We start from the raw sequence: 11989 nt of genomic DNA, 5'->3' as shown, positions 1-11989 counted from the left end.
TAGCAAGCAAGCCGCCTCATTAAAAACCTTCTAGTTCCCTTCGGTACCCTGGTAAGGAAAAGAGTGTGAAAGAAACTTGCCGCTTATAGTATCGTTACATCATTTACCAGCACACTTACCGTGAGGCCTTGTTTTGTTCGGGTGTTTACTGGCGGATTAGTTTTAGTTGGAGTAATCCCATGGGGTTTGGGTGCTCACCCGATCCCTCTCAAAACCTCGTCTTTGTTGGGAGCTGCGACGCAAGCGAGTGTTCCAAAACGCGAGGATAGGGTCGCGTTTCGATTATCAGCTGTATCGAAGCGTCCTCTACGGGATAATTAGGGGTGAATCGGTCCAAACCCGGGCTGCAAAATAGTTAGAGGCGGATTTTTGGGGATGTCAGGGTGGCCCCAAAAAAACTCCAAAAACCTGCCATTACCGGCCTGCAAAACAATGCCATTCTTGCGTAAAACCGCAAGGCGAAGCTGGATCAATCCTCTATTACCGTGATCGGGCTCCGCGCGCGCGTGACTGGCGACGGCCGTAGCCCCATGACCCGGAATCCCTCTTCGTCAACGTTGGGGACTAGCCGCAGGCACGTACCATTTTCTTTCTCTACTTAGAGATAATTACCTTCACTGGCGTGCTGATGGAGGTGCTGACCAGCGGGGGCAGAACCTGGGCAAGGAGTTCACATCGAGCCAGGGAGAACATGTTTGATGCTACGACAACTGAACCATGCATATATACCTGTTTGGGTGTTTTTTTTTTCTAACTGCATATGCGTGTCCAATGATCACCCTGGAAGCCCAAACACCATTCTGACAGTCTATTGAAAAAGCCACCTCCTATGCAACTGGTGATCCCTTTATCGAGAAAATCACCCTGGAAGCCCAAACACCCTTCTGACAGTCTGTTGAAAAAGCCACCTCCTATGCAACTGGTGATCCCTTTATCGAGAAAATCAACTGGTGATCCGATGATTTCCCATTTTCTTTTGTGGGATCAACATGGTTCCTCAACAGCTAAAAATATATGTAAGGTCTTCAACATTCCCTCTGCTTCGTATATAAATTATAGTGTTGTCACGCAGAGTACAATACCACAAATCAAATGCTTGTGATATTACTGATATCTTATCTAAGATTAAGCTAAACAAGCAGTACAAAATTAAGCAAAATTCCAACTTGTGCATGACAAGTCAAGAAGTCAACAATAGAAAATCTTACAGATAATCACAAACCAATAATCGCATCAACGAATACATATACTTCGATGCAACATGAAGTTAAATAAATGGATTGGTACATTAAGGTACAGAACTCTTGTAATAACCGGCACCACAGCATTGACATTTTGACAAATAATACCGACGGCACGAGGCATGTCATTAAAAACATTCCCTTGTCATCGAATCAACAAAGACACGTAAAACTCCACAGTTGCATCTAAGAAAATGAAGCGATAAATAATTTAAAAGTATTACAAATCTATCCAGTGCAGGACCAAACATTGCAAATAAAAACGAACTGTAGAAGGCTTCTACAGTTTGGGGCTGCAGACCATAAACATCTCTTCCAAAATATCAAAAACTGGGGGACTAGAGAAACTGTAAAACATTGGATTCAAATTGCTAATGTGACCATGAACATCTTCAAATTCATATTTTTCAGAAGTCTGAGCTTTTGTCGCAAGGAGAATTTTTTGAAGAAGCTTGAGCCTGAACATCGGCAGGTTGTAGCTGCGCATGATGATCACTGGGCATCCGAATAGAACATGCTCGGATACACCCATAGAGGTCGCATATTGTAGCACCAGGTCCTATAGTGCCAAAGTTCAGGATCATCGGATGGATTTGGCTCGTTGCCCAGCCCATGTATGGTCCAAGGTGGAGAGGAAAGGGCAGTATCATTAGCATAGTACACACACTTGCTTCTCCCTCCCCAACGTTCTGGGCTCATGCAAGAAAATGGGGGGCTCCTCAAATCTCTCCCTACGAAGACTGTCCAGTTTTTCAGCTTTTCCATCCCCACCCATTTTGCAGGCTTAGTTGACATGTCGAGACGGTGGAGGGTGCAAACCTTTGTCAAATAGTCTGAAGACTCAGAGCTAACTTGGACAATCATGAGAAGCTGTTGCGGTCAGAAACCCACCGGCGAGCAGCGACGGGCAACACCGTAGAGCCGGGAGGCTCCCAGGATTGCGGCTGACCCTGGTCCCTCAGGCGACGGCCCGCAAAGCCTTCTGGCGCACGCGTCCTGGTGCTTACGAGGGCGTGCCACCTGACCTATACCTGGTCAGGAAGGTGATGGATTGTTTCGACTAATTTCCTGCATGGCAAACACATAAACATTAAATACGAGCCCCAATCGGCTCTTAAATTGTTCTGTGGATCGGCTCAAAGAGCCGATTACCCCATGGTTCATGTTAGATTTATAAGGACATGGGGATCATGCTTTATCAATATCAAGCTAAACTAATCTACGATAGTCTAGGGTTTTCACCGTATAATCGGAACATCCTATGCGTAGTTGAGCCTAGCAGATACGTAAGATAACGGAAAACCAGCCCTAAAGAGGCCTAAAACCAACGTGAAGTTGATCCCCGGAACAATCCCTCTAGAGCTCAATAAACCACACCTCACGCACTACCGGATCGTTCAACCCGTTTATAAGGCCTAACCATACAGATATCAAACCAATCCTTGAGGAACAAGGAGCAACTATAACGGATCAGATCTACTAAATAAAGATTAAGCAAGATGCTGCCCCTACACCTAAAATAGGTGTAAGGGCAGCTAGATATCGAGGGGTAGCGTAACTAAACAAGTGCATCGTGAAAGCATTGTGATCAACCCCAAAACACCTAAGATAAGGGTGTTGCTCGCCATCAAAAAGGCTTCAGCACGAGCAACACCAATAACGAATAAACTGATAATCTAGGCAGCATGTTGCCTATCCGGGAGAAACCCTCGAAACAAGGGGTGGCGATGCGCCTAGATTGATTTGTTGTGAACGTGTTCGTCCTCCTTTCTCAATAACCCTAGGTACATATTTATAGTCCAAGGGACTTTCTAATTCGGAAGTACACCTAACCGTGTACGAGCTAAACTCTATCTTTTAATTCTAAATACGATCTACTAATAATCTATAGATACACGGGCAATTTAGCCCAAACTCTCGTGCAAGGCCGTTTCAGAGATTCTCCACGTGTATATTCTTCAAGCCCATCTCAATTACAGCCCACCTCTTGGCCCGGTTAAAATCTGGTGATAACACATGCCCCCCTGGTTTTGGTAATGATAATTTCAAAACCACTCTGTTTTTCCTTCGAAGGGTCATGTCGTAGCAGAGCAGAACCGTCGCAGTATCCTTCATCATGATGCCCTGCCTTCTCAACTTCTCTGCCCGATTTGACAGTTCTTTGGCACCACTTCCTTGGAAACTGCTGTAACATTAACTCTCCCCCATCCCCTTTATTTTAACCGCGTCGAGCGGTTTGCTTCTTCATCCTCCTGTTCCACAGTAACTATCGGCAAACAAAAAACCCTTCTGAGCCGCCATGGACTCCTCTTCCTCCTCCAGCCTGTCCTTCCAGTCCTCCTCCTCCAGCGAGCTCGAGCAGGAGGTCAATTTGATGGCCATCTACGAGGCCCGCGCCCCAGAGTATTGGGACGCACGGGACTGGGATTTCTCCATTGAATCGGAAGACGACGAACCCCTCACCGACGGGGAGGAGGATCTCCAGTTCCTTGTCGACGGGGATCTGGTACCGGCGAGCGACGACGACCTCTTCCCATGGGAGGGGGTCCTCTCCTCCGACGAGGAGGAAGAAGAGGCGGAGGAGTCGACTCCTCCTCCGCGGGATACCCGCCGGCCAAGCGCTTCCGTGGCTGGGCCTGGTCGGATGACGACGACGACGACGACGACGAGGAGGATGAAGCCCCTGCCAGCGGCTTTATCAGCAGCGACGAAGAGCCCGCCGGTAGCAGCGCCGACGGCAGCTACGACGGCGACGACGAGGGCAGCGACAGCCCTTAGATTAGGGAGTAGTATAGGGCTTAGTAATAGTAGTGCATTAGGCATCGGATGATCTTTTGAGAGCCATCGGCTCTTTCTTTTAAAAATTCCTCTTCGAATCAATGAAAATCGTTCTTCTAATTTGATTCTCCATTTATCCAATTTCAAGTCTTCCGATTGCCGGACCAAGAACCGATAGCAACGAATCGGTCTTTCACCCTCAAACGCCCATAAGGCAGAGCTCAAATCCTAAATCAGACAGATATCCAAGCAAACAACCCTCCCAGACTGTAACTTGATATCTGACCACAACATTTTGCAACTCTAAAGTCGATGGCTATACATCGGCTGTTTTGTCCTCAAGTCGATGTCCGTGCATCGGCTGTTTTATTCTTAAGTCGATGACCGTGCATCGGCTAAATTTTTTTTTACTGGCCGATTTAAAAATCGGCCCCCGTATCTCACTGCCCATCATCCCACATACTAGGGAAATACTTCTTGAGATGCTGGCCATTGACAGCCACTGGGAACTTCACACCATCCAATTGCTCAAGCATGTATGCATTCCCCTTTAAAACTTGATCGACTTTGTACGGGCCGTGCCAATTTGGAGACCATTTACCATACACTTTGTCCTTAGTCCCCAACGGCAATACAGCCTTCCCATACCGGATCACCAACCTGGAACTCCTTTGGCTTCACCTTCTTATTATATGCGCGAGCCACCTTGGCTTTATTCTCCATGATTTTCTCAAGTGACCATAGTCTGAGTTCCGTTGCGTCCTCAATGCTGTCGCTCATCAGGGCTGCATATTCTTCAGCAGTTAAATCATTCTGAAATATAATCCATCTCGACCCAGCCTTGATTTCCCAGGGTAACACAGCTTCCTGTCCATAGACCAGCTGGTATGGCGAGGTTTTTATTGCTCCATGACACGACATGCGATAAGCCCACAAAGCTTCTGACAATACCTCATGCCATCGTCTAGGGTGCTCGTCGATTTTCCTCTTAATCAGCTTGATCAGGCTCTTGTTGGACGCTTAGCCTGCCCATTTGCTTGAGCATAGTATGGAGACGATCGGATCAGCTTGATTCCCATATCCTCGCAGAATTTTCTAAACTCCTTAGAAACGAAGACCGAACCTCCATCGGTCGTGATAGTCTGGGGAATCCCGAATCTATGAATGACATGTTCCAACACGAAACTGATGACATCCTTCGATGCTACTGACTTCATAGGGATGGCCTCCACCCATTTAGTGAAGTAATCTGTAATGGCCAGAACCCATTCATGGCTTTTACTCGATGGAGGATGAATTTTGCCGATCATATCCATGCCCCAACCTCGGAATGGCCAAGGTTTGATGATAGGATTCATTGCTGATGCGGGTACCATCTGAATGCTCCCAAACCTCTGACATGCTTGACACCCTTTATAATACTTGAAGCAATCTTCAAGCATGGTGGGCCAATAAAATCCCGATCGCCTGATCAGCCACTTCATCTTATGAGCCGATTGGTGAGTTCCACAGGCACCCTCATGCACCTCATGCAAGAGCCGATTGGACTCGGCTGGTCCCGTACATTTGAGAAGTAACCCTTCCAAAGTCCTGTAGAACATGTCATCGCCAATCAGGACGTACTTCATGGCCCTGTATCTTATCCGTTTAGGTGCCCCCCGAGCCGGATCTTTCAAGTAATTGAAGATATCGGCTCTCCAATCATCTGGTTCCATGAACTGCACCTGAAAATCGGCTCCGTCTGCTACGTCCTTGTATCCTGACGCTGTCTGTGCGAGATCGTTCGCCTCGGTATTTTGCGACCTTGGGATCCAATTGAAGTTTATATACCTGAACTGTGCCATCAGCTCACGGCATTGCATCCATAATGGGAATAGCGACTCGCTCTCACACTTGTACTCTTCCGTGAGTTGAGAAATCACCAATTTGGAGTCTCCAAAGATCTCAACTGCTTCTGCCCCAGCGTCCAATAGAAACTCCATTCCCTTGCATATTGCTTCATACTCAGCAACATTGTTGGTGCAAGGGGTAGATATCCTGATGGTGAAGGAAAATGTTGCCCCCCGAGGCGACACGAGTAGCACGCCGATGCCGCAACCATCCTCACAGACCGATCCATCGAAGAACATGGCCCATGCACGCACAGATAGTGCTGCCACGTCCGTGCTTATTCGTTCAGCAATAAGATCGGCCAACGCTTGTCCCTTAAATGCTTTCGCAGGTTGATACCGGATATCAAACTCAGATAACGCAAACATCCATTTGCCGAGTCGGCCTTTCAACACAGGGGCCGACAGCATGTGCTTGATGACATCCGATTTGCATATGACGATGATTTCTGCTGACAGCAAGATGTGCTGAATCTTGGTGCAGGTGAAAAATAGACAGAGGCACAACTTCTCAATTTCGGGGTACCTCGTTTCTGCATCCAACATCCTTCTGCTGAGGTAGAAAACCACTTTTTCCAGACCATCATAAACTTGCACCACCACTGATGCGATGGAGGTGTCAGCTACTGACAAGTAAATGTAGAATGGCCTGTCTTGCTGTGGCGGAACCAACACAGGTGGCTTCGTTAGGTACTCCTTAATATCGTCAAATGCTCGTTGTTGCTCTGCCCCCCAGCGAAACTCCTCATCAGACTTGATTTTGACCAATCCCATGAACGGCTCGATTCGTCCTGACAAGTTGGAGATAAACCTTCTGACGAAATTAATTTTGCCGATGAGACATTGGAGCTCCTTCTTCGTGGTGGGTGGCTTCATCGTTCGCACTTGCCTCTTGACTTTTCAGGCCGATCTCAATTCCGCGTTCATGAACCAAGAAACCCGGGAACCGACCGGCCGTCACACCAAAGGCACACTTCTTTGGATTCATTCTTAGTCCGAACTTCCTAGTTCGGTCCGGGACGTGTCGCAAATCCTCCAAGTGTCCGTCCATCGAAACAGACTTGACCACCACGTCATCGATGTAAATTTCCACCAATTTGCCGATTAAATCATGAAAGATGTAATTCATGGCTCTTTGGTATGTTGCGCCGGCATTCTTCAGTCCAAACGTCATGACTACATATTCAAACAAGCCCACCGAGCCTGGCACTCTGAATGCAGTCTTGTGTATATCTTCTAGAGCCATAAAAATTTGGTTGTAGCCGGCATTGCCATCCATGAAACTTAGAATTTTATGACCAGCTGCTGCATTGATCAATGTCTCTGCTACTGGCATTGGATATTCATCCTTTGGAGTGGCACTGTTGAGGTTCCGAAAATCTATGGCGACGCGCCATCGGCCGTCATTTTTCTCCACAGGTACGACATTGGAAATCCATTCAGCGTACCTGCATGGCCTGATGAACCCGGCGTCCAACATCTTCTGGATCTCTTTCTTGACTTCCACCAAGATTTCGGCCTTCATCTGTCGTGCTCGCTGCTGGAACGGCCGAAATCCTTTCTTCAGAGGGAGCCGATGCTCAATGATGCTCCTGTCTAACCCAGGCATCTCTGTATAATCCCATGCAAAACAATCTGGGTACTCCTTCAACAAGGCTATCATCAAGCCCCTCAGATGCGGATCCAACTTTTTGCTGATAAATGTTGGTCGTGGCTTATCCCCAGGACCAATGTCAATCTCTTCCAGCTCATCAGCTGATGTAAACCCATACCCCAGCTTTCCATCGCCCGCTAGATCAATGCTGAACACAGGGAAAATGCGTGTTGAGGATAATTTTGGCCGATTGCCAGAATCGGCCTCCTTTTTCATTGCAATGCTCAATGAGGGTTTACAACTTCTTGGTGCTTTACTATGGCTACGTGACGTGCTTGAGGTAAGATTTTTGCTTTTCATTTTTTGGGGCCGATCGCGGGGATCGGCCTTGCCACGTACGTCTAGTGCCTTGGATCTTGCTACTCTGTCAGGCCGGTGGATAAGACCAGCCTCACTCCGTTTTTTGAAGCTTCGATGCGTTCACAGCCGTCCAAACTGATTCCAGAGAGCGGCTCTTGGTCGTCTGCATCCCAAATATTCATGGCAGCTAGTGAGATCTTGATTGAGTCATCTGCCTGAACGACCTCCACTTCATCTCCATCCCACTGTATGATACATTGGTGCATTGTGGATGGAATGCAACAGTTAGCGTGAATCCAATCCCTTCCTAGCAGGACAGCGTAGGTGCTTTTGCTTCGTCGACGATGAAGAACGAGGTAGGGATGGTTTTTCGGCCTATGGTCAGATCTACATTCAGAACACCTTTTGCTTCTGATGCTTGGCCGTTGAAATCGCTTAATGTGACGTTGGTCTTGATCAGATCGTCGTTGGAGCGTCCCAAACGTCGTAGCATGGAATACGGCATTATGTTGACTGCCGCTCCCGTGTCAACCAACATCTTGCTGACAGGCTGCCCATTGATATAACCTTTTAGGTATAAAGCTTTCAAATGCCTGTAGCTCTTCTCTCGTGGCTTCTCAAAGATCACTGGCCGTGGTCCGCAGTCGAATTGAGCCACCGATACTTCCTCGTCGTTTGGAGCACAAAACTCTGACGGGAGTATGAACACCATGTTTGTATCAGCCGATGCCTCTGCATCGGCTTTTGTCTGTTTGGGGCGCCACACTTTCTTTGGCGGGCGCGTCTCCCTCTCCAACGTTTGCTGAATTTTCACGGCCAGATCGGGCCGTGCCTTCCTCAACGTGTACAGGTACTGCGCCTCGGCTTCCTCCAGGTTTCATAGCCGCTGCACCCTACGCTTCTGAGAATGGCTGAGTGCATCAGGGCACCACCTTGGCCGGTGGTACCTATCTTCTTCTTCATCTGACTCCTCAAAGTCTTCATCTTGAGATGACTCAGCTCGTTTGTTCTGAGGTGGGAGAGGCCCTAGACGCTTGAACACTGAAACTTCATTTGTTCCCTTCCTTTGCTGTCTACACTCTGGGCAGTTCTCGATTGTAGGTAATCGGCTCATTCCTGAGTCCCAGCAGTGCTTAAAGAAAGGACAGTTCCAATGCCTATCCATGTCTTCTTGCTCTCTTGACCTCCCTCTAGCGTGACGCTCATACCCGTCGTTGTCTCTATCATATCGACGATACTTCCTATCATCTGCATCAGACCGACGATATCTCTCACCATCTACGTCGTAGCGCCGACGTCGGTCATACTGCTGCTCATATTTGTTAAGGAGATGCGCGGAGAGTGGTCGTTGGTACCGCACGCTTCTCACTTCTTCCTCGGTCAAGTATCGTCTATCATCATATCGGGGCCGGTCGCGTGGATCGGCCTCCTCTTTAACCTTGCCACGGGAGTGACTGCTTTCTGCTTTATCCTTGCCATGGCGGTTCACCAGCCCGGCCATGTTGACATCAAAAGAGAAACCTGGCTCGCAACTTATGGAGTGACTGAGATCCACCATGTTGACGCCAGGAAACGGATGTGTGTCTACTTTCATGGCAAATTGTCCGAAGATTAATCGGCCTGATTCTATTGCCATTTGAATCTGTGCGTGCAATACTTTGCAGTCGTTGGTGGCGTGGGTGAACGTGTGATGCCATTTGCAGTATGGCCTGCCGTTCATCTCTTGTGACGTAGGGATTTTGTGGCCTTCGGGTAACTTCAGCTGTTTCTCCTTCAGCAGCAAATCAAAAATCTGCTCAGTTTTGCTTAAATCGAAGTCAAACCCTTTTGGAGGCCCTGGTTGTTTCACCCATTTGCAGGACACGGGGTTTGCCCCCCGAGCCCATTCAACTACAGCTACTTCTAGGTCTGGTGCAGGATCTTCAGTTTTTTCCATCTCAACCAGGCCTATCGGACGCTTGAACTTGTCTTGGTACAATTCAGGGTGTCGCTGCTCATATGATGTGAGTTTCTGCACCATGTGCGACAATGAACTGTACTCTGCTTGGGAAGTCAGGTCCTTGATCGGCGTTGCGAGACCCAGTACTGCCAGATCGATCGCTTCCTTCTCAGATAATCGAACCGAATAACATCGGTTCCTGACAGTCCTGAAACGTTGGATGTATTCAGATACTGTTTCTCCTCGCTTCTACCGCACCTGTGTTAGATCGGCAATGCCAGCCTCGGTAGCTTCTGAGTGATATTGCACGTGAAACTGCTCTTCTAGCTACTTCCATGTGCGTACTGAGTTTGGTGGCAACGAGGTGTACCATCCAAAGGCTGATCCCGTAAGAGATTGTGCGAAAAACCTCACACGTAAAGGGTCTGATACTGAAATCAGGCCCAGCTGTGCCAAATATCGGCTTACGTGCTCTATTGAGCTAGCTCCTTCTGCTCCATTGAATTTTGAGAATTCAGGGAGCCGATATTTGGGTGGTAGCGGGATCAGATCGTACTCGTCGGGGTACGGCTTTGAATAGCCGATTGCTTTCCTCTTCGGCAAGATGCCGAACTAGTCTCTCAAGATAGTGCTGATCTGCTCCATGGTATTAGTTGTAGGGACCGAACCTTCATGACTCGTTCCAGTAGCATATTTAGCCAGCCATGCTTGTTTGTCAGCATCTACTCCAGAGATCCCTGTTGGTGCGATCTGGCTTGTGCGCGCCAAGGCATTGCCGTCCGGCACGTATGTGCACACGTATCCATGTGGGATCTCCTTGGGAGGCTCATATAGGAATTGGCAATCGCTAGGATCGCCTCCAACCTTGTAGACAACGTACGCCGGTGAACCCGGCGGTTCCGGTGCTGCGAGCGCGAATGGCAGCGGTGGTCTAATCTGGAGTGGTATCTCTCCCTGGTGAGTTCCCAGGGTAGGTCCTGACGGAGAGTACTGATGCTTCATGATCTCTTGCACCACTCGGACCGCAACGCGCTCAAAAGCGTTCACCAAGCTCTCAGAATGGCGGTGTAGGGAATGAGCTACCATGTAATTAATCTCCTGGCGTAGAGCTCTGGTGCGTTCCTCTGAAGAGGTAGAGAGGTCTACTTCATCGAGGGCACCTTCAGGGGAGAACCCTTTCCATCTGATGCCATGTGAACGGGTCTTCGTGAAAGAGCCGATGAGATCGGCTTCTAAGATGGTTTTCATCTCATCGTACTTCTTCTTGTGTTCTTCCGGCAGATCCGCGTACGTGATCGGTTCGCCCACCACCTCATCCGCGGCTTTTGACATGGTTGCTGCAGATGTCGACGTAGTGGTTGCTGTAGAGTGTCCCACCGGGCGTGCCAGAATGTGTTGCGGTCAGAAACCCACCGGCGAGCAGCGACGGGCAACACAGTAGAGCCGGGAGGCTCCCAGGATTGCGGCGGACCCTGGTCCCTCGGGCGACGGCCCGCAAAGCCTTCCGGCGCACGCGTCCCGGTGCTTACGAGGGCGTGCCACCTGACCTATACCTGGTCAGGAAGGTGATGGATTGCTTCGACTAATTTCCTGCATGGCAAACACATAAACATTAAATACGAGCCCCAATCGGCTCTTAAATTGTTACGTGGATCGGCTCAAAGAGCCGATTGCCCCATGGTTCATGTTAGATTTATAAGGACATGGGGATCATGCTTTATCAATATCAAGCTAAACTAATCTACGATAGTCTAGGGTTTTCACCGTATAATCGGAACATCCTATGCGTAGTTGAGCCTAGCAGATACGTAAGATAACGGAAAACCAGCCCTAAAGAGGCCTAAAAACCAACGTGAAGTTGATCCCCAGAACAATCCCTCTAGAGCTCAATAAACCACACCTCACGCACTACCGGATCGTTCAACCCGTTTATAAGGCCTAACCATACATATATCAAACCAATCCTTGAGGAACAAGGAGCAACTATAACGGATCAGATCTACTAAATAAAGATTAAGCAAGATGCTGCCCCTACACCTAAAATAGGTGTAAGGGCAGCTAGATATCGAGGGGTAGCGTAACTAAACAAGTGCATCGTGAAAGCATTGTGATCAACCCCAAAACACCTAAGATAAGGGTGTTGCTCGCCATCAAAAAGGCTTCAGCACGAGCAACACCAATAACGAAT

Source organism: Lolium rigidum, chromosome 5 (assembly GCF_022539505.1).
Source record: "Lolium rigidum isolate FL_2022 chromosome 5, APGP_CSIRO_Lrig_0.1, whole genome shotgun sequence".
In the NCBI taxonomy this organism is placed as follows: Eukaryota; Viridiplantae; Streptophyta; class Magnoliopsida; order Poales; family Poaceae; genus Lolium; species Lolium rigidum.
Note: the sequence above shows the minus strand (reverse complement) of the source record.